This window comes from Salvia miltiorrhiza, chromosome 2 (assembly GCF_028751815.1).
Source record: "Salvia miltiorrhiza cultivar Shanhuang (shh) chromosome 2, IMPLAD_Smil_shh, whole genome shotgun sequence".
In the NCBI taxonomy this organism is placed as follows: domain Eukaryota; kingdom Viridiplantae; phylum Streptophyta; class Magnoliopsida; order Lamiales; family Lamiaceae; genus Salvia; species Salvia miltiorrhiza.
In genome coordinates, this window is record NC_080388.1 from 64,763,694 (window position 1) to 64,788,943 (window position 25,250).

Below are 25,250 nucleotides of genomic sequence, written 5' to 3' on the forward strand. Positions count from 1 at the left end.
GGCGGTGGTGCACGCGGTGTTATGGTTTGTATCGAGCTTAAGCTTTGGCCGACGACGATTTTTACGGACTCTATGCTTGCGGCCCGGGTGATGGCGAACCGGTAGGAAGCTGATGTCTTGCTTCCGGATGATGTTAAGGAGAATATTGAGAGTGCTAGAGATTGCTTTCTGCAGGGGGTGTTTCATACATATAGGTCGGCTAATCGAGCTGCTCACTGTCTCGCTCAATTTAGTCGTACTCTTGGCCAACCAAAGTGTTGGACTACTATTTTTTCGGATTGGCTTGTATCTGTTACCGCTACTGATTTGCATGAATAAATACTCGTCTTCCGCCTAAACACACACATATATATATATAGATAGGAATGAGATCATGTAGTATCCAATGCTTATAATAGATCCGCAGGTCAAAATCTTGACCACACATTTATGACATATGGCGCATCAAGATGGTGACACGTGGCAAGGAACTTCCAAGCATTCCAAGGCAAAATCTGGAGTGGTAAAATTGGAATGTAATTTTCGGAATTAAAAGTAAAAAAATATAATTTTTTTTAGATTTTCTCAAAATAGATATATTTTAGATGCATAAAGTCTCACACGAAGATGCATAAAGTTTTCATATGAAATGCATGACTTTGAACAGAAAAATGCATTTGATTTTTACAATTTTGGTATTTTCACCACCCCACCCCATACCACCCCCAGTCCACCCCACACCACCCCCCAACCCTCCCCATTACCACCCCCCAAAAATGGGCATGTTTCACATGCATATAAAATCAAACAAAAATGCATAAAGTTTTCACATAAAAATGCATTAAATTATACAAAAAATGCATTTCATTTTAATAAATCTGGTAGTTTCGCCACCCCACCCCTGCCCCACCCACCCCCACCCCCCACCCCACACCCCCCCCAATTTTTTTTTTCAAAAACTGATTTTCTGATTGCTGACCCCCCCACCCCCCCCCCCAATTTTTTTTTCAGTGCTCGAAAATCAGTTTTTGAAAAAAAAAAAAAACAATTCTTTTTGGGTGGGGTGGGTGGGGGTGGGTCAGCAATAAGAAAATCAGTTTTTGAAAAAAAAAAATTGTGGGGGGGGGTGGGTGGGTGGGGGTGGATCAGCAATCAGAAAATTAGTTTTTGAAAAAAAAAAAATTGGGGGTGGGGTGGGGTGGGGTGGGGTTCAGGGGTGTGAGGGGGTGGGGTGGGGTGAAATCTTATGCATTTTTATATGAAACTTTATGCATTTTTATATGAACTTTCATGCATTTTCGTATTAAACTTTATGCATCTAAAATATATCTATTTTGAGAAAATCTAAATTTTTTTAATTATTAAATCCGAAAATTACATTCTAATTTTACCCCTCTCCAGATTTTGCCTTGAAATGCTTGGAAGCTTCTTGCCACGTGTCACCATCTTGATGCGCCACATGTCATAAATGTGTGGTCTAGATTTAGATCTACGGATCTATTATAAGTTTGGATACTACCGAAATCCAACCCTATATATATATATATATATATATATATATATATATATATATATATATATATAGGGACGCGCTCCAGTGAGACCCCCTATTTTTTGTGTAACATGAGTACAATGAATAAGACATATAATACTAATGAACAAAAAGCATCAGACAATGCTATCTTATTTGAGGAGAGAATATGCATTCCCCGCGATGATGAACTTAAGAATACGATCATGAGTGAGACTCATGACACACCTTACACCGCCCACCCAGGAGGCACAAAGATGTATCAGGTTGTGAAAAATAGATTTTTGTGGGACGAAATGAAATGAGACATAGCTTCGTTTGTAGAGCGATGCTTAGCTTGTCAGCAAGTGAAAGCATTACACCAACGACCCTATGGGAAGTTAAAACCGTTGGAGATTCCCGAGTGGAAATGGGATCACATAGCGATGGATTTTGTGATAGCTTTACCGAAAAGTCAAAGAGGAAATACAACAATTTGGGTGATTGTAGATCGACTAACAAAATCTGCACATTTCATACCGATCCTAATCGCGTATGGACCAGATAAGTTAGCACAATTGTATGTTCGTGACATTATAAGATTGCATTGAGTACCGGTGTAGATCACCTCAAAAAAAAAAAAAAATATATATATATATATATATATATATATATTACATCACGTTTTTGGATGAGTTACAGAAAGAGTTGGGTACAAGGATGAATTTTAGCATAGCAGACGATAGAAGATATGATAGAAACTACTATCATTGATAGAGGAGTAAATCGGGAGAATGTGTTGCCACTAATTGAGTTTGCCTATAAGATGTGAGACAAAGTTTCGAGATAGGAGACAAAGTTTTCTTGAAGGTTTCACCCTCAAAGGGGATGAATAGATTTGGAGTTAAAGGACAACTTAGACCCAGAGTTATAAGTCCTTACGAGATATTGCAAAAGATAGGTCCAATAGCGTATAGGTTGGCTTTGTCACCTAGCTTTGGAAATGTGCATAACGTGTTTCACGTGTCACAATTGAGAGGATATATATTTTCGACCCAAACCATGTGGTTTACTAAGAAGAAATGATCTTAGAAACAGACTTGAGTTATGAAGAGAGACCTCAGATGATGCTAGATCATAAAATTCGGCAATTGAGTAATAAGTCGATTGCATTGGATAAGGTCCAATGGAGATATGATAGTTAGAAAGAAGTGGAAAGAGAGCTTGAAAACAAGATGAAAGAAAAATACCCCGAGTTGTTTTAGTAGAGATATGCAAATTTCGGGACGAAATTTTTGTTAAGATGGGTAGTATGTAGTGACCCGCTCTTTTATATATATTAAATCCAGTATTTTGTGTTTATTATTTTTCATCAGTGAATGGAACCGATTATTATCCGGATATGAATTCAGCTTATGATCCTGAATTTATATTATTGAAGCAGTCAGTGATGTTTTTCAAAAGTTATAACTGGCTTAGCGAAGTCATGTTATTTATTGAGCGAGATGAGACTATCGATTATATTATTTATAATTACTTAAGTTGTGGATTATTTCCGACTCATGAGTTAATTAAATCTGCGGATTTAATTTAGACATCAGAACAGCGAATGAATTAAATCTACGGATTTAATTTAGATTCATTTTACAACCTGTCAATTCTAGCAAGGCGGGAAATCATATGTCGAAACACATGATTTATTTAAAAAGTTAGACAGTATCAAAGCAGATACGAGCACGTGATTCATATTACAATTACAAAAGCACCGAGATATACGAATATATCTCATTTATTCACCACAATCAACCTCCATTTCTATCTTCTAAATTACACCAACACTAAGTACCAAAAGGAAATAACAGAATAAGAAAAGGGAAAAGGAAAAGTGGGCTGCAAAGGCAGTCACCACTGCACTCTTTCCTCCTGCTCCACCGCCTATTTTGCACCTTTTGACTAAGCACACTCAAGCGTGCATACCACATCCAACCACCTCAGCCGCAACCTATGACTACACCTTCTCTAAAGAGGCAGACACATTTTGACTTCCTTGTAGTATCAGCCAACAACTCCATCTTTTAAATCATCAGCCAAACAACACCACATTTTCTATCACTTTGCTGCCACCAAGAACTCTCTCCAAAGGGCATAGAAGCCTCCAGTTCGTTCAGCCAAGTTCTCAAGGTAAGACTTGGCTTCAATAACTTCATTCTCTTTGATTAGTTCACCTGCATTAAAAGAGAACCATCGTTCATTTCAGTTATTTCACACTTCACTCAACTCCAGCAACAACCAATCAGTTGAACACAAGCGAGGTATTTTGCTATATCAAATAACCATTCAGTTCGCATTCATATCAGAGGCATAATCACATTTCACCACTGTATCAAATGGGCATAATATGTATAACCATAGAAAGATTTATGCTTTACATCCTACTGCACTATAGAACAACCAACTTAAGAACCTCCATCCTTAACAACTACTAGAAACTAGAAAAGAAGAGGAAAGTGGAACTTAGCTTATAGGAGAAGGGCTGACTGCTCTGTCCAGTCGGGCCCTAGGAAATCGGTGAGGACGAACTCATGCTGCCCGATCGAAGCCAAAACGGCAGCAGCGGCAGCGTGGCGTGGCTCGAACCTTCGACCCCGGAGATAGCAGCAACGGCGGACCCTCCCCTGCTCGCCGGAAATCGCACAGCAGCAGCGGCGCCGCTCACCGGTTCCGCGGCGGTGGCGGATCGAAGCAGCGGCGCGGCGAATCTCCCGGCCTTCCAGTTGCAGCGGCGGCGGTCGCTTGACTGTGGCGATTCTCCCCTTTTCTGAAATTGTGAGGGAGAGAGAGAGGGAGATGAACGGCGCCGCTCCCAGGCGGCGATCTCTCGCCGGATTCCAGGCAAAGGCGTGACAGCAGCGGCGACCTACCAGATTAGTCTAGAACTCAATTTTGGGCTATGCGATGAAGGTAGAGGACAGCGCCGGTGTTAGACGCTTCAATAGCCAACGCCGGTGATGGCAGGCGACAGCTGGCTGGCCGGAGAAGAAGAGGCCGAGCGTCGGCCTTGAGAAAAAGAAGAGAGAGATTCGGATTTTGAATTGAGAGAGATAGCAGAGCGTGTTCTGCTTGGAGAGAGAGAGAACCGAGTGTTAGATAGAGGATGGGCTCCTATTTTAATTGAGTTGGGCCAATTCTTTGGGCTTTATTTATTTTATTATGTGGGCTGCAGATTTAATTGATTGGGCCCAATTTCTTTTATTTTAATTGGGTTGTCTTATGTTGCTCCCAATTGATAATCAGATTTTCTTATTATTTGTTGAGCCCAAGTAGAATCGACTCTAGATTTATTAATTCGTTAATTAGACTCAGTCATTTCTAATTGTGGATTTAATTTAAAACGAGATTATGAGATTAATAAGCGGGTTAGCAAATCCTAAGATAAGCGGATTCATTATAGTTATTATCCGACCTCATGCGACGAGCCTTATTTAAGTTATTTAATTTATTTAATCCGAGAGTTAGGATTAATAGTAAAATTTCCCGGACTAATAAGTCGGAATAAAGAATCATGCATAAGAGAGTCATGCATATTTATTTTCGCATTCTGCTCGAGCAAATATCTTATTTAAATTTCTCGCAATAAAGGTCAAGCACGAGAGCAATAACTAGATTAAGAGCCGCTACACCACAGCAAGAGTTGCTATCAGGTGGGCATTACTTTCATATATATCAAATGAGTTTAAATGTTACGTTCAAGCAAGTTATTTCATGATAAAATCTTTGAGTTAAAGTTATTTCAAGTATTGTCTTGCCATAAAATGTTTCAATTTTAGCATGATATCTATCTGCTTTGGCTTTGCCAATGATGCAATCGAATTCGGGTCCTGAGCAGTTGATAGCTATCCTGCTAGGGCTAGTGTACACCAGTGACCGTGAGTCATCTAGCGGGTTGGCCGGTCAAGTGACCGTGAGAGGTGGCCACCTCTCCGGCACATAGTTTCAGATATGATGGATTATGAGAACTTAGTCTGCAGACGAACTTTAAGAATCACAAATGAACTTAGTAAGCTTGGGCCTTTTTAGCGAAAAACTCCCTTGCTGTACTGTTTATGATGACATGACAATTTACAATTTTGAAGCATGTATTTTTATACCTGGGCATACGTGCCCACTGAGTGCTTTTGTACTCAGCCCTGCATATGTTTTCTAAATGTGTAGGTTGAACTGATGTGATGATGGTGCTGCAATGAGCGGAGTCTCCAGGGTTGTTAATAAATAGTTAACCTGTCTAGAATATGTCTTCATACATATGTCTAGCTACTTTCCGCTGCAAGATGTTGTTGATGTTATAGTATGTTATGTCATACTTTGAGTCTTAAGAGAATGGTTTTATATGATGTATAACTTGATTAATAATATTAATTAAGTTTTATGCTGTCTTTCATAGACTGTTTTCAATTGAGTATTAATGAATAAAAATGACGAGTTTTATTAAGATGAGTAAGTTTTACGGCTATAAATGACGCCCCTTTTCTTCCCCTTCTTCTTTAACCCCATCCCAAGTCGTGGATCACTCGGCCTAACTATCCCTAGTTAGGGCGGGCTGTGACACACACACACACACTAATCGTGACATGATCTTATTTATGCAAACAATTATTAGTTATAATCATTGAAGATGGTTGGGACATGATCTTATTTCTCCTTATAATTGATTGATAATTAGGAAGACGCTTCACTAACTATTTCAGTGATTTCACTAATCGTGACAATCGTAATTGACGTTATATAAGTTTAATGAGTCGCCAATATTAAATTCTTATATAGGTTTAATGAGTCAACAACATTAAATTCTAGAGAAACTTAGATTCAAAATAAATAAATCCCGACATTGACTTATTGAATTAAGTTTGATTTTTCATTGACCATGATGTGTCAATTTATTACTAATCAAATCTAAACTACGATTACATATGGCCGATACAAAATCATTAAATATTTGCAACTATATAGCAGATTGAAACAATTAATAACATTAAACACATAGAATCACGAATGCGAGCATAAAATAAAGTATAATGAACATATTAGATCTCACATGATAAACATGCTAATATTTTCTTAATCTTTGTCGGAATAAAGAAATTAATTAGAATTCATAATAAAATAAATGCAAGAAAATAAGAAATAAATAGAAAGAAGAGAGACGAAGGATATATAAGTAAAAACTTGATTGGTGATACAAAAGATTCACGTTCTAAAACTTATTATTCTCTCCATCTCATTATAAGTGGCTCAAAACTTTTCAGCACGAGAATTAAGGAGAATATGTAAATTGATTAAAAGTGATAAGACATACACTTTTTTAAGAATTAAATTTTTTCATTTATGGAAACATGTCACTTATAATGGGACGGTCAAAATGGAATACAAGCCATTTTTAGTGGGACAGAGAGAGTATCTAATATGTTGTGCGTAAATGTCTTATATAAAAGAGATTAAAACCTTTCTCTAAGTAAATATCCTCTAAGCCTCAAAATAAGTGTTTAAAGCCCACAACAGAATAAGTAACTACGCGAATAATAAATCATTTTTCATGTCAGCTTCAATTTTGGACATTTCATGCGGTATGGGCATACCGTTCAACCTTCACGCATCACAGATTTCTTTCTTCTCACACTCATGTTTTCATAGTAACTTCTAAAATTGAGCATCCTTCTCCATAATCTATCAAGAGCCATCAAAAATTCTATTAGTTATGCAATTAAGTCCAAAAGATAATATTTAGCATGAACTAAGCATTTAAATCCATAAAAAACACTTGGAATATGCGTATAAAATATGTCTAATCACCTTGAAATATAAATATAAAATAAATGGTGGAAACATATATTTTGGCACATATTAGATTTTTTTTAATCCATATTATAAATTTAAATTGCATATTTTTTTTTTGCCATATCTTATGTTTTGTTATAATTATTTTATTATACTACTTGTATGTTGCTATATCAAGAGCTTGAGATTGTAATTAACTAAAAAATATAATTTGCGAGGATGATAAAAATGATGATAGTAGTACCACAAATTAATAATTTGTCGTGCACTTATTAAAAATAGCATTTAATATTTATTATTAAAACACAAGACTTGAGGATAGACCTCTATTGGCACACACATGCACAAATTAAGTGGCCTAAAACCTATTTATAGGAAATGGAGTTGGTAAACAAGCCAAGCCGACAACAAGAAGCGAGAGGATTTTTAGCATCATTAGCTTTCTAGCAAATTTCATTCATTAAAATATATAGTTATGAAGTCTGCCAGAGAATTCATTTCGGCCTCTTGAGCAACAATATTGTTTCTACTTAAATCTCCATTCTTAATGGAAAAAAACAAAACCTCCATTCTTATGGAACTCTCGACACTCAATTCCGACTTTCTTCTGCTTATGTTTAATTACTCTTTTAATTACTTCCTAGTACGGCGCCGAACGAACACTTAATTTTCTATATGCCTGCCGAATTCATCATTAATTGTTCCTAATTTGTTGTCAAAATTGAAACTTTTAAGTATAGCAAAAGAGTATTTCCAGATTTATGTATAGAGGCTGAGGTGAGGGTATCTTACTATTTGTAGCTTTATTCTGTCTCGAGGCCCACCCTGCTTCCCGCAACACAATTTTTGTTTTCCTTTTCTCTTCTTATCCTTTCATTCATTTCTTTATAAAAATCGTGATATACCCAATTATTGACCAATAATAAAATATTTAATATTTTCATTAAATTCAATATTACAAAGATTCTTAATTTAAAGTAAAAATTATAAACAACTAATTTGAAATGAATAGATTACCATTATTTGGAGGTTTTCAGGAAAAAAAAAATCTCTAATCTCATGATATTTTGTTGAATTTGAATTATATGTATATATAAATAGATATAAGTATCAAAGAAAATGCATTTAGATATATAATAGTATTAGTGGTTCCAGTGTAAAAGTTGTTTTTCTTGATACACAACTAAGAGCTCGTTTGGTACAAATAGTACGAAGCATAGTCCTTTATTAAATTGAGGTTTATTATAAAAGAAAAAGATAAAAATCCCTTGAGAGCACAAAACGCAGACTAAGGGCACGAAACTCGAAAGGAGATCGTTAAGTTAAGAAACCTGAATACACTAGCAATCCCATAAATCAGGAAAGTCGTCCATCTCATCTGACCAACGTCTATGTACTATATTATTCATTGCCCTCATGCTATCACTATTGCTACAATCAACCACAAAGTCCCCCGGCTTGTAGCCCATTTCCCCCGCATTCCTGAGACGACCTTTAATGCTACCTTCCGGAGCCGCTTGCATCGGCTCCCTTTCCATGCCCTTTCCCGTGCCCTTTGGGCGGCCACGTCCCCGCTTGCTCGTCTTGTCCGAGAGCATCTGCTCTTCTAACTGACTAATGCGACTAGCAATATTGTCCGGGCCAAGGGCGGTCAAATCCTTGTTACCTTCATGCGAAACACCCCCTCTTTTGTCCAAAGTTGGGTCACGTTCGAGAGCAACAACTGTGTCGTCAATAATCTGGCTCTTCAAACCCGCGCCATCCGGAGCCTCCATTTCCAAAGTTTCCTCCACATCCGAGTCCTCCTCGTTAATGACCAAGTCACTATCTTTAATAATCACATCTTTATCCCCCTGAACCGGAACCAAGATTTTTTCCAACAAATTCGGCCAAGATAAATGAACCCCGAAAGACGTTCCAGAAATAGGATCAACACCCATATCCAAAACAGTCTCAGCATTATTCTCCAAGTCAAGAGCTTGAAATGCGTTCCGCGTCTCAACAGCTTCTTTCTCAATAACCGGAACAGCAATATGTTTTTTAACCGCCTGTTCAGTACCCTTTGACCAAGACGCAGATCTTGGCGCTGAAGAATTACGGTGCCTAACATCACCGGTCCCTCGAGTAAAATCATCATCTATCTCAGGCCCTTCCACCACAATTTCCCCAACCTCATTGTCCTCCGAAACTCGAAATCTGTTAGCATCATCGTCCATGCTAACAACATTATTGTCCCTAGCCTTGGCCTGCCATGATGGTTTTTTCGACACAGAAACTCCAGGATGAGTAACATCATTTGATTCCAGCTTCTCAGCCTCATCCCGAGGCTGTTTCTTGACCTTATTACATTTATCAACACTATGCCCAGTGATCCTACAGTGGGTACAATAAAGAGGCAACTTCTCATAATAAAAATCAACGTGATAGGAAGTATCTTCACCTTGAACGTGCATCGACTCTTGAAGCGGAAGGGATAAATCAACTTCAACGAGCAGTCTAACAAAATGCCCAACGTCTGCATGGGCAGACGCCCCATCAATCTTAATAGAAGTGCCTATCACGTTGCCAATGGCCGTGATAACTTCCGGGTGCCAAAACTCCACCGGGAGGCAATATATTCTAACCCAAATTTGGCTAAGCGAGGACACTTCCTTATAAGGATTAAAACCTTTCACCCAATCTCTTATACGGAGAGAGCCCTTAGATAACTCCCATAAAGATCGTGCTTTCACAAGATTTTTCTCCTCCATTGTTTGAAATTTTAAGATAAAAAAACCTTTGCACATAGGAATCAGCTTCCATGTCGAAGAAAGTTTCCAAAGTGATTGAAGTTCCTGCTTAAGATCAGCTGTCGAACGAGGCTTATCACCTTTCTTCAAAAGCAATCTTCCAATAATCGAGAATTGAAATTCCTCAAATCGTTCCTTGCAAAATTCAGAAGGCAAGGTAAGAGTGAAGCCCTGACCAGATTCTTGGGCTTGAAGCGCCGTGAATTTATGAGTGAAGACGTCCGGACGTCGTAAAACTTGAGGGGCAACAACCCCCGCATAAGAGCCACGCTGAACACCATTACTCACAAAAATGTTTTTCGGGATAAATTCTCCTTTTTCGCCAGAGGCCTGTATATCATTCCCTGAATTTTCCATCGATCCTCCCTTTGCGCAAGAGACAAGTGACTGCCCAACGACGTCTGTCCGCTGCCTGTCAGCCGGACCAGCACCAAGCTTACCCGGCGGCAACAAGGACTTCTGCGTGAGGACGCCCGCAGTCACAGCCGCTTTCCCAGAACTAGAAATACTCGAAGCTATGAAATTATTGGAGACCTTCGGCAGATTCAGGCCGGATCTGTCCGTGACCGGCGAGGGAGTGCCGGAACCATTCTGTGGCTCTTTGCGAGAAGCCGAAGAAAGGGCCGCCTCCGAGACCGAGTGAGAATCCGAATCAAGGGCCGCCTTCACGATAGTCGTCTGTGGATCCATGACCGGCGAGGACTGGCTGCCGGCGAAAGCGTCCGACGGTTGCAAAGGATTTTCGCTCATCTATCGGGCGACGCCAGCGCCAAGATCGGTAGTCAACGCCGGGCTGGTGGCTTGCGGCTTTTTGAGAAGAAAATCAGCACAAGATCCCCTTTCAATGGTTAGGCCGGATCTGGTTGTTCCACGCCGGAAGTGGGGGACCGGGGCTTGCTGGTACGGGACGCGCCGGAAGGGGGAGCCGGGAAGGGCGCTGGCCGGCTGGGCTGCCGCGGACGGCGGGCAGTCGCTGGCAGCTCACATTCAAGGCTCAGATCATTTCAGAGCGTCAAGCGGCCGTCGAGATCCTTCGCAGCCTTCTTGCAGAGGACGGCAGCGGGCCTTGCGCCGACGATCGCCGGACTGCCGGAGCCGGAGAACAGGCCGCGAAGCCGATGAAATTGTACAAATTTGTATGATATACATACCACCTCAGAGGCAGTATATGTAATACTAATTAATCTTAACTATAACAAATATTAATTTATTATTAAGTAAATTGCCCTAATGTCAATTAAAGTAACATTGTTAAATAGTTTAATTATAAGGACAATTTAGGAATTAAATTTTTATATATAATCTTAATTCATCATATCAAACAATATATTATTTTACGCATATTTTAATACATTCTATCAAACATGATATCAATAAAATATAATAAATGACATCTCAATCAAATATATCACACCTTATCACATACCATATATTAAACGAGCCCTAAACATATACATTCAATTAAACTTTTAGTGTAACACTAATATAGCAATGTATTAAGTTTTTTTTTCTAGGCACAGGTATAGATTTAATTAAACTTTTAGGAATCTCTCCATGATCGTTACTAAATATGAAACTCTTTTCGTCTCGTAAAAATATGTATATATAGTATGAGATGATACGGAATTTTAAGAAATACTGTAAAGTATAGTGTGAGTGGGACCTAATGGTAAAAATAGGACCGTAACTTTCAGGATTTTTAGAAAAATGACTATAAGTTACGGATTTTGAAAATAAGGACTATAATTTTTTTTTAACATTTACACTCCTGTTTCGGGCCCAAAATTAATTATTCGGGCTTTTGATGCCACGTAGAGCCCGTTGCTGACGTGGACTGCCATGTCAACTTTTTTGCAATTTTTTTTTGTTTCTTTTTTGTATTATCATTATTTTAAGCACATTTAAGCTTAAAAGAGAAAAAGAAGCAACGATTCTAATCCCCAATTTTCACTCGATATACCCTAACTTTATATAGATCCCCAATTTTAGAGCTCCAACTCTGATCCAATCCCGACACTCCGACGACCCTCAATTCCAACTCCAAGCGACGAAGGCTGTGAAAGTAAAGCAAGAGAATGGTGCAACTTAGAGAGAAAAGAAACCTACGTCAACCTCCACCAAAATATAGTAAGAAAATTTTCTTTCTTTTTGGTTAAAATATGCGAAATGGTTGGTCTAAAGTATTGTTTAAATAGTTGTTAAATTAATTAAGATAAAACAAATATAATTGTTAAATTTCCTAAAAAAAAAATATAACTGTTAATTGTTAAAACGAGAATACAAAAAAGAAACAAAAAATTTTTTTGCAAAAAAGTTGACATGGCAGTCCACGTCAGCAACAGGCTCTACGTGGCATCAAAAGCCCGAATAATTAATTTTGGGCCCGAAACAGGAGTGTAAATGTTAAAAAAAAAATTATAGTCCTTATTTTCAAAATCCGTAACTTATAGTCCTTTTTCTAAAAATCCTGAAAGTTACGGTCCTATTTTTACCATTAGGTCGTGTGAGTGGAGAAAGGATTGCGATATTTAGTGAGAGAATTATCATTATAAATGATGTATGTATGTTTATGGGATAGACGAAAAAAAGAAAATTATACATATTTTTATGGGATGAAGGGAGTATGATTTTCAGGAAAAATAAACTGACGATTTTTTTTTTTTTCAGTTTCATACACCAATATCAAATTATGCTCATAGAAAACCATTCAAATAAGATGAGTCAAGATTCACGTCTAGATACAATCAAATATAAAAAAGATTTAAATATGTTGTTTGATACAAATTCGAATCTAGATCGTGACATGTCTTAGAGATTTTAGCCCATATACAGTGTCACACAAGTTTTTGTGATAAAAATTTGGTCTTTTAATTATTTTTAATAAAATTTATAGTACAACAATGCTATACTTGTTTTCATTATCACAACATGAAATATTATAAGACATCAACTTTGGGTGCAGGATTTGGGGAAACTTTGATCAATTAAGTTGTGAGAGGATAAGATGATGACTTGGAGTCAATTTTCTTTTCTAAATACTAAGATCAAAATAATGAGATTAATAGATTATTGTTGCACACTAGTAGGGGTGAGCAGAAATCGAACCGACACTGAAAATCGAATCGAATCGAACTGGATTGGTGCGGTTCGGTTCCAATTCTATTGGTTCGATTTTCGGTTCGATTTTGAAAAGTAAAAATCGAAAATTTTCGATTTGGTGTCGGTTTTTATTTTTTGGTTTGATTTTAAACCGAACCGAACAGATACATATTAATATTTTATAATATATAATTATTTTTCTAATTTTTTAACCTAAAACTAAAACCCTAATTCAAAATTATAATATATAATTATTTATCATGTTTATGTTGTGGGGATTTGACATTTGAAATTTGTGTATTTTACATTATTTTATAATTTTTAATTGGTATTTTTGAAAAAAATAAAATTAAAAAAATTGCATTGTTCGGTTCGGTACCGATGGTTTTATCGGTTCGGTTCCGGACCCCAATTGGTGCGGTTCGGTTTCAATTTTAACCATCGGTTCGGTTTTCGATTTTAAATTTTTGGTTCGGTCACTACAAGAAAACTGGTCGAACACCGACGGATATCACCGACGGACTATTTTCCGTCGGTAGATACCGACGGATCACCGACGGACCGTCATCCGGCAACATCGCCGGAGCCGGCATCTATTTCCGATGAAAATACCGACGGAATCGTTACCGACGGACAATATCCGTTGGTAAATTCGGTATTTTTTATTTTAATAATTATTTTTATTTTTTACCGACGGAATCTCTACCGACGGATCAAATTCCGTCGAAAAATTGGGTAATTTCGAATTTAATAATTATTTTTATTATTTATCGACGGAATATTCCATCGGTAAATTCGATAAATATTATTATTTGTATTTTTATTTTTTATTATTTATTTTATTATTTTAAATTATTTTTAATTAATTTTCTATATTATTATTATTTTTAAATTATTGAAAATATTTTAAAATTGATAGTTATTTTTAGCAATAATATTTTCTCTTTTTAATAAATGATAATATTAATTTTTTTTATTATCTCAAATTCGAATATATATTTACCGTCATTTTTTCGTCGGCACCACAAGTCTTAGATATCATCTCGACATATTCTATGGTTATGAATAAATGATATTGTATATTGAAATAGAGTTTAAATGAATTAATAGGTGCTAGTTATATCAATAATACGTGTGTTCTCTACTGGCGACCACTCGAAAGAAACTTCAAGGTTAAGCGTGCTTGACTCAGAGCTCTAGTAAGATGGGTGACCCACTGGGAAGTTGGTCAAATCGTATGCAATTAATTTCAAAATACATTAGAAATACGAAATACTTGTAGGATACGAAGAATACGAAGATAGGTTGATAAATAAATAAATATATATATATATATATATATATATATATATATATATATATATATATATATAGGGTTGGGCTAGGGTGAAAACACATATTTTTTGTAAAAACTAAAAACGGCTGAATTCTATGTAGAACACGTATGAATTAGCTGTGTAACTGTATGAATTGCGAAATTCATACGTGTTCTACATAGAATTCAGTCGAACTCACGACCTTTCGCAATTCATACAGTTACACAGCTAATTCATACGTGTTCTACATAGAATTCAGCCGTTTTTAGTTTTTATAAAAAGATGTGTTTTTATTATAGCCCCACTATATATATATATATATATATATATATATATATATATATATATATATAGGAGAGGGCTAGAATAAAAACACTCTTAAGTGTATAAAATATAAATGATTTTCAGCCCTTAGATCATCAAGATCTACGGTTGATTCGTAACCCTGTTGGATGAATTCGTGGTCCAGGGTTCGAATCCCAAAGGTAGCAAAAAATTATTTTTCATAATTCGTAACTATGTTTGATGAATTCGTAACCCTGTTGGATAAAATTCGTATATTAGAAAACGTTTATATTTATATTTTAAGAAGTGTTTTTACCGTAGCCCTCCCATATATATATATATATATTTCGAAAATTAATAATTAAAAATAATAATGAATTTTCCGTCGGTAATCGCGCCACCTACCACGGCCAACGCCGGCATCGGAAACTTACCGACGGATATATCCGTCGGTAATGCGCCGGTACCCACCGACGAATAGAAAAAATTCGTCGGTTACCGACAAGCGTTTCAACGACAGGTGAAATCCGTCGGTATCTCCATTTACCGATGGAATTTTGATGGTTACCGACGGAATATTCCGTCGGTGTCCGGCCAGATTCTGGTTGTGGGTTTTGCACCGAAGCGAACCGATGCTCACCCCTACACACTAGATTATTTTGTACAATTACACAAATTTTAATATTTTAGGGATAAATTACACCTGAGCAATAAACGAGCTAGCCGTGTTATTTTTGAGAAAATGAGTTTGAATTTTGAGAATTCAATATATATTTTTTTTTGAAGCTTAAATAGTTTACTATTTTACTTAAAATAAATCTTACGTAAGTTGGTCCACTAGCTAGTTAATTTCACACATGGGGTAGGAGAGAAATTTACCAACTAATGCCATGTCTAAACATCTAGTTCACTAAAACGTATTAAAATTTAAGATCTGTCTCTCTCTATATATACTATATGTGAAGAGAAACCAAAAGCAAGAAATACAAAGCAAAAACATTATTTAATTACAAGTGATCACAACAATGTGTAGCATTAGCATGCACGTAACTATCCTTAGCAAGCCACTAAATTCTGTCCACAAGTTGGAGAGGAGAAGTTCAAAAGCGTGTACTGCTTCTGCTTGCCTCCGCAGCTCCTCACAAGCTGCAGAAGTTCCTCAAATTCGACGCTCTGGAAGCTACCACAGCCTTCCCTTTGGGATTTCAATTACATTCACTCTCTCAACACTCCCTATAAGGTATATATATCATTCATTCTTCGTAAATGAATTTTTTTATCGCTAGTTGATATATATATGTGTATAGGAGGAGAGGCACACGAATAGGAAAGCAGAGCTGATTGTGCAAGTGAAGATGTTGCTCAAGGAAAAAATGGAGCATCTTCAACAATTGGAGTTGATTCATGACTTGAAATATCTGGGACTGTCTTATTTTTTTCAAGATGAGATTATGCATATGTTAGGTTCTCTATACAATGAGCACAAATGTTTCCACAATAATGATGAAGCAGCAGATGTAAGGGATTTGTATTTCACAGCTCGATCTTGGATTCAGACTCCTCAGACAACATGGTTTTAATGTTTCCCAAGGTTCTGAAACAGTCAAACTTGTTATAGATTGTGCTTCTAACATACTTATTTATTTCTTTGACTATTGAATTTAAATTCAATTTTTAATCTTATTAATCGCAGAAGTATTTGATTGTTTCAAGAACGACGAGGGTAGTGATTTCAAGGCAAGCCTTGGTCGCCAAACTTTTGAGAGAAGGCGAAGATGCACTTGAACTTGCAAGACAATTTTCCACAAGATGCCTGCAAAAAAAGCTTGAGGAAGGTGGTGATGAAATTGACGATAATCTATCATCGTGGATACGCCACTCTTTGGATCTTCCTCTTCATTGGAGGATTCAAAGACTAGAGGCAAGATGGTTCTTAGATGCTTACGCGAGGAGGCAAGACATGAATCCACTTATTCTGGAGCTCGCCAAACTCGATTTCAATATTATGCAAGCAACCTATCAAGAAGAACTGAAAGATGTCTCAAGGTATCACACTCGGAAAAGTCCTCCAAAATACAATAATTTATGCATGTGTAATCGACCTTTTTGTTGGGCGATGTTATATATAGGTGGTGGACTAATAGTGGGGTCGCTGAAAAACTCCCATTTGCAAGGGATAGGATTGTGGAATGCTTCTTTTGGGGCGTTGGGATGTTTGAGCCTTATCAGTATGGATATCAGAGAAAAATGGCCGCCATACTTATTATGTTGGCAACAGTTGTAGATGATGTATACGATGTGTATGGTACATTAGATGAACTGCAACTATTTACAGACACCATTCGAAGGTCAGCATACATGATATATATATATATATATATGTTGTCTAGCTATATTGATTAATTAAAATTAAATTTCAGATGGGATAGTGAATCAATAACCCAACTTCCTTATTACATGCAAGTTTATTACTTGGCACTCAACAACTATGTTTCCGAGGTGGCATACCATATTCTCAAAGAGTATCATTTCATCAGTACCCCCTATCTACAAAAATCGGTACTTTTTTTACTCTCTCTACTTTGTGAAAGAAAAGAATTTCGACAATTTGAATTGTTGGCAGTGGATAGATTTGAGTGGAGCATGTTTCCAAGAGGCAAAGTGGTACCACAATGGATATACACCAAGCCTGGAAGAATATCTGAGCAACGCCAAGACTTCAATAGCAGCTCCTAGCATAATATCCCAACTCTATTTCACATTCCCAAACTCCACCGACAAAATGGCCATCCATCTCTTGTACCAATATCATCACATTCTTTACTTATCAGGAATGATTTTAAGGCTTGCTGACGATCTTGGGACAGCTCAAGTATGTATCTCCCTAATTAATTAATAAATATCCAAAGAAATAGCTAGTATTTGATTTAATTACTCTTGGTTACATGTAGCACGAGCTGAAGAGAGGTGACGTGCCGAAAGCAGTCCAGTGTTACATGAAGGAGAGAAATGCTTCGGAGAAAGAGGCGCAAGAACACGTGAGGTTTCTGATCCGGGAGGCGTGGAAGGAGATGAACACAGCCATGGCAGCCGATTGTCCGTTTCCGGCAGATTTTGTTGGGGCTGCAGCTAACATTGGAAGAGCGGCGCAGTTTATGTATCTCAAGGGAGATGGTCACGGCGTGCAGCACTCGGAAATCAGATGGGATCCTCTGTCCCACAATATTGTGTGTACCACGTGTACCACTCTTCATTTCTTTATTTTATAAATTGTTTTTTATAAAAATAAAAATTATTATATTATTATAAACTCTAATTAGTATTTATCATTGAAAAATTAAAATTTAAAAAATTATATACCCTAACTTTGAATTAATGAACCCAAATAATCTATTATTAATTCAAATAAATATAAAAAAATAATTATAAACCCTAAATGGATGAGTGAACCCTTGTTAATTATCTTTATAATATATAAAAGCATAATAAATTAAAATGAAATAAAAAATAATTTATAAATATAAAAAAATAAAGAGTGGTACACGTGGTACAGACTATAAAATGGGACAGAGGATCCCACTACGTACGTGCTACAAATTTAGTACCATGGTTAAGATGCCATGTAGCATATTATCTTATATATTTTCAATAAAACATTACCAAGTTATATACTTATGTACTATTGCCAAAAACTTGACTTCTCCATTGAGCACGACGACTTATATAACATCATATTCACTCCTACAAATTCAAGGTTGCCTTATCATAGACACAAAACAAGATTACCTATTACTCTCTATATTTTATTTTAAATTAAAGATATTTTTTTAAATAAAATATTATATATTTATAAGAATATATTAATTCATTAGATATTGTTGGGGATGAATCCAAAAATTACGGATAAGGACGTCGGGGTCGTCCGATACGATGGGCACTAGCAACCTGAAACACGAACAACGTTAGAGCCCTTCTTGGAACACCGGTGGGGGTGTCGATGGAAGGGCCTCCGACGCTCAAGTTAGTAAACAATATTAATAAAAATCGTATTGAAAGCAATTGAAAGTAAATGAAAGATTAAATCGGGTTGACGGAGTTGAAGACGATTGAGCAATGAGCGAGGGTCGTTGGGTCGTCTCGGTTGATCTGATCACCGGAAAACCTAAGGCTGAGAGCGTGGAGGCAGAATAGTGCGTGAGGGGAGAGAAGAGTGAGAGAACGTGTTGGAGTGCGAATGATTGTGTGTCTAGAATGACCTAGTAAGTTATTATTTATACCGCGATGGCCTGACGGCTAGGGTTTTGCTGGCACGTCCCTTTAAACCCTGGTCGTTCCGATATTTTGGGGATCGTATCCCTAACCTCGTTCCTTTCTTTCTCCCCAAGTCACTGCCCTTCTAGGGTTTGGGTCGATGGGCCTTAATGACCTATACTATGAGTTGAATTAATTGAAATTAATTCAGTTTTGGATTGGGCTTGACGTTTTGGGTGGCGAATATTTATTCGAATGGGCTATACGAAATTTGCCCACTACAGATATTACATTGGTTAGAAATGTCTATTAATTACTTAATCATCAAATAAAAATTAGAGGAATATGAACCATTTATATAACTAATGAAAAATTGATAAAATAACCACAATGGGGATGTAGCTCAGATGGTAGAGCGCTCGCTTAGCATGCGAGAGGTACGGGGATCGATACCCCGCATCTCCAATTCCTTTCTAATTTTTGGGCTATCTCCATTTTGTTTCGATTTTTTTTATCTTTTTATATTTTTGGGCCGTTACGCTTGGGCCTCCTTCTGGTTATTACAGGGATCGATACCCCGCATCTCCAATTCCATTCTAATTTTTGGGCCTATCTCCATTTTGTTTCGATTTTTTTTTTCTTTTTATATTTTTGGCCGTTACGCTTGGGCCTCCTTCTGGTTATTACATTTCTACTTTTGTTTTTTTTACTATCTTGTTTGTTATCCAGTCGTAGCAGCTTCGACGCTAGTCTTCAACGTTGATTATGGAGCAGTTGGCAATGGACTAGCAGATGATACAAATGTAAGATCTTCAAACATTTTCATCAACAATTAACAATTTTTCATTCAAAATGGCGTCACCATTTTTTTTTTGCGTTTCCATTTAATATTCCTTATAATATACCTTTGCACAATATAATAAGATACTACACTATTAAATCACATTGAAGAATTTAGATGTTATCGTTTAACAAATCGGAATGCATCAGTATGCTAATAACTTTCGTTGTGAAGAAAAACTTAGGGTGTGTTCTTTATGGTTAATAAATTTATCACAAGAAAAAAAGTGATAACAAAAAATTCCCTCTTATTCTTTTTCCTCATTTCTCATTCCTCCTTTATACTGTTATTTATAATATATACGTTATACGTATGATGTATTGCTAAAATATCAAAACTGATGTGCATATAATTAAATAATATAATTATTTAATATGCACATTATTAATTAATTTTAGGAATACATCATACGTTATACCTGAGCCATATTATTTTTTAGAAACCTACTTTTGTTTGAATTTTGATATTCAATATCTATTTTTTGATGCTTGAATAGTTTAGTAGTTTACTAGTTAAAGAGTAAATGTTACATAAGTTGGTCCACTAGCTTCACCATGAGTTAGAAGAGAGAAGTTTAACAACTAATGCAATAAAAACACATTATAGTTTACTATACTGTGTGAATAGAAACCAAAACCAATAAATGAATAAATAATTAAAACCAAAACCAATAAATGAATAAATAATTAAAACCAAAACCAAGAAATAAAATGCAAAAATATCAAATTATCGATTACATTGAGCTCCGTATATGGTATCATTCATCCTTGCTAAATATGGTACCAACTCCTTCAAAAAAAAAAGATCTTGTCACCAACATGAAGAAAAATTTAATTAATTAGAGTATATTATTATTGTCGATCAAATTATTTTATGATAAGTATAATATTAAATTACAGTATTGTTGTCACCAAGCAGGCAAGCCAATTTCCTAATAATAGACTATTTTGCAATAGCAGTGGTGGCGGTGGCCTCTCGCCTGACATTATAAACGGCGGCCACCGTCGGTATTTTTTTAAAGATATTTTTTGTTTATTTATTTATTTATTTATACCCCATAAGTATTTTCGTATTTATACTATATTTTTAACTTAATTGCATACGTTAGATGAACTTCCCAGTGGATCACCATCTTAGTTGTGCTCTAAGTCAAACACGCTTAATCATGAAATTCATTTCGAGTGGTCACTAGTACAGAACACTCATATTATGGAGGTTGTCCTATTTAGGCACATACCACATCAATAGGAGGAGCCTGCAACCTCTTGTAACATCCGTAACAACAGGGCTGTTTGAAATCTGCTGGGGTAATTCCCCCCCCCCCCGGCCCCATTATAACGGGAGTTACAGAGGTGTGGAAAGCTTCTAGCTGGGAGACCAACGGGTCCTCCCATCGGATCGAGCCCCGTGTGCACGTGTAGGCCCAAACGGATTGGGCCTCGTTCTTTGGTCCAAAAAGATAAGGTCCGTTGGGAGCTAAGGGTAGGCCCAAGGCCAGCCCAAAGACCACCCAAAGAGCCAATTGCCAATTGCCAATTGCCAATTGTCAAGATCCAAGTCCACGGCCATGTGTCGGGCGACGGGGCAGAGAGCCAATTGCCAATTAATTGTTTCTCACTCATCTGAAATCGGTTTTGAGTAAATAAAGAGGAAACTTATAAAAAAATACCGACTTTTAAAAGTGGGGTTATTAGCCTGTAAATACACGAACTTTTTATATTTTCTGAAATTTAACATGACTTTTATTTTTAGCCCACAAATACACGAACTTAACATTTTTTCTGATTTTTGACATCGATAAGAAAAAATTCTAATTTACTATTGACGTGAAGGCCGGTATACCATGTCATTCACTCTCTAATCAAAATAATGAATCAAATTACTCTATTCAAGTGCATATTTTGTAATTCATGTCATGTATTCTGGCCTCCACCTCAACAATAAATAGAGTTTTTTCATGTTGATGTCAAAAATAAGAAAAAATGCTAAGTTCGTGTATTTGTGGGCTAAAAATAAAAGTCATGTTAAATTTCAAAAAATATAAAAAGTTCGTGTATTTAGAGGCTAATAACCCTTAAAAGTGATATGTTTTTTAGCCCCTCTTTAAAACTAACTCTTTTGTATACCAAAATGAATTAAAATACTAAAATACCCTTTACGGTCCCACCGCTTTAATTTTCGTGCAACATTACATGTGCCCACGATCTTGCCCATCGTGCTCACGTTGGTGGACACGATCGTGGCCATCGTGTCCCCGATCGTGGGCACGTGTCATGTTGCGCGGAAATTAAAGCGGTGGGACCGTAAAGGGTATTTTAGTATTTTAATTCATTTTGGTATACAAAAGAGTTAGTTTTAAAGAGGGGCTAAAAAACATATCACTTTTAAAAATTGGTATTTAAAATTTTGAACCCCGTAAATAAATATATTGTGATCATCTACTCAAAACATAGATCGATCTTGTGCCATTTAATTCTGCTAAATTAAATATTTTTGCTACTCGAAAATTAATCAAATATTGATTATTCTATAACCAATTTCCAACATTGCCGTCGATGAGTTGTCGGTGATTACCAAGGGCAAGCGTGCCCTCAGTAATTCTTCTCGGTATTAAGCGAATTGTTTGCAGTGATATTCATAAACTCTCCTCTTAACCGAATCAATACATCTCTCACTCTCATAATTCCCTCTTCATCCCAATACACGAAATGATGAATTTCATATATGTTTCCACCCATACGAGGAAATGCAATTTCGGATCCCAATACACTGTATGCTTGATTTTTATAGCGTGTTTCTCTAAGCATTATATATATTTCATTTTCTTTTTCTTTTTCTTTTTCTTTGAGAGAGACATTTCGTATTACTAGGGATGTTTCTATCCTACTCTAAATTATGCCAAGAAAATAAAATTTAAAATCTGCAGAATACTCCACCCGTCCACCAAAAAATGTATCGTTTAAGGGTGGATATAAATTTTAATGAAATTATTAAAATTGTTATAAGTAGAATAAATATACAATTTATAGAGATAGTGTTAGTACAAAAAAATAGAATAAAAATACATTATTAGTTAAAAATAGAATAAAAATATAATTTGTAGTTAAATATAGAAGAGAAGGAATGATGTGAAGTTCAGAAAGTAAAATGAAACTCCTTTTTTCGTAAAAAAAAAAAAAAAAAAAAAAAAGAAGAAGAAGAAGGAAGAAGATAAGTATGACACTTTTTCATGGACAGATGAAACATAAAGGGTAAATGGTGTATAAACACATGAATTTTACTCACTTTTTGGTATTTAACATGAACTTTAAATCCTAGTTATAAATACATGAACTTTACTCATTTTTGGTATTTAACATCAACTTTAAAACATAGTTATAAATACATGAACTTTAAACTTATTCAATTTTTGACACGTTTTTCATTTTTCTCAAATTAAAACTGGCTTGGAATGCTTGAATCTTAATGTGGACAATTTGGAACTGAGATACGGCGTCGCCATTTTTTGTTTGAGGAAAATAACCCAAAACTAAAATATGAAAGTGAACGATAAAAATTTGTCTACAAATTTCACAAATTCAGAAAACAAATTTCGTCTTTATGATTTGGGGATTTTGGAAAGCCAAATTCAGAAATTCGGAATTTAAAAAATGGATCAAAATTTGAACGGTGAAGATTAATTTTTATAGCGAGAAATTATCCTCGTCAAAATTCAAGCATTCTAAGTCAGCTTTAATTTGGGAAAAAATGAAAAACGAGTAAAAAATTTAATAAGTTTAAAGTTCATGTATTTATAATTATATTTTAAAGTTCATGTTAAATATCAAAAAATAAGTAAAATTCATGTATTTATACACCAATTACCCAAATATAAAATAGTTTTTTCCGACTTTCTGATCGATTAGCACAGATATTGTTTGACGTGTGTATAAATAAAAGTCATATTGATATGTATCAACAAAAGCAGAAGAGATTCTAAACAAATAAAACTATGAATAATTTTTTTGCATTCACAAAGGTAAAACATTCTACAAAGGTATAATTTTACCTTCCAATCTTCACGTTAAAATCTTGAGACCGCCATTGCCGAAAGAACACCGGATAACGACAATGCTCAAACTCATTTCACAATTTCACAATAATTAAACAAAAAACCTACAATACTTGAGAAGAAAAGCTTCAGTTCGTCGACCACATTAATATTTAAAGAAAAGAAAATATACAAAAAGTAGTTTAAAAACCAGAGGGCTTAGCCCACTGGCCACCGGGTCCTCACTTAAGTGAAGTGACCCGGGTTCGATCCCTCTTGGGAGCGAATTGGAGATTGGAGATATAAGGTGGATTTGGTGAATGCGAATTGGAGATTGGAGATATAAGGTGGATTTGGTGAATGGAGAGATAAGGTGGTTCTTGGAGTGGATGGGGAACTAATTACTAACATCTAACATGACTTTAACCGATCAAAAAAAAAAATAATAAATAAATAAAAAGTAGTTTAAAAAACCTTACCAGGCCACAGACAGAACAAGATTCGGGGAAGAAACTTTAGAGGGTGTTTGGCTAAGCTTATTTTAAAGAGCTTATAAGCTCTTGGAGCTTATAAAATGTTTCAAGAGCTTATATGATGTAATTTTTAAGAGCTTATAAGTTGTCAAAGTGTTTGGATAATTGAGCTTATAAGCTAGAGAGAGAAAATCGAAGAAAAATGAACTTGAATGATATATGATGAAAATAATAAATTATAGTTGAAAAATATTTATAAAAGGATTGTTACATATGAGATTATAAAAAAAATAAGTTGTGGTAGATGAACTTATTTTTGGAGCTTATAAGTTGTTTTGGAGCTTATTTTGCCAAACACTTTGAAGGAGCTTATAAACTCCTAAACAGCTTATAAGGTGTTTTGAAGAGCTTATGAGCTCAGCCAAACACCCTCCACACATGCAGTTGCGGCCAAAAAAAAAGAAGAAAGCACCTAGCGATCGGACGGTTTACACTAAAGCATAAAACAATCGATGCTCGAAACGTGTACATAAAAGAGTCAAAATTTAATCATTCATAGGTTTCGTAGGTAGCATGAGAAAAATATGAAAATTGTGAATCGGCGGCATTCAAAGGAAGTAGAGCGGACCCGAGTGGTTAAAATTTATTAATCAAGTACCGCTATGTCAACAACGATAGTGTGTAGATTTAGCTCCTAATTTGGGAGGATAATCTAAAGTTACTTGCGCCGAATTCATTAATTGCTCCTAATTTGTTCCTTTCAGATTTAGCTCTAGGGCTGAGGGTATCCGTTAACCGTTATAATCTAAAAATCGTGATACATCCAACTATATATCGATTATCGA

At 35.9% G+C, this 25,250-nt stretch overlaps 1 non-coding gene and 1 pseudogene across 1 annotated transcript; both read left to right on the plus strand.

Annotated features, from left to right (window-relative positions):
- Positions 1-15,835: 15,835 nt before the first annotated feature.
- On the plus strand, positions 15,836-18,328 carry LOC131012992 (sabinene synthase 1, chloroplastic-like; annotated as a pseudogene).
- Positions 18,329-19,453: 1,125 nt separating this feature from the next.
- TRNAA-AGC (transfer RNA alanine (anticodon AGC)) lies at positions 19,454-19,526 on the plus strand. Its single transcript has one exon. It is a non-coding gene; the product is annotated as a tRNA-Ala (tRNA).
- Positions 19,527-25,250: the final 5,724 nt, after the last annotated feature.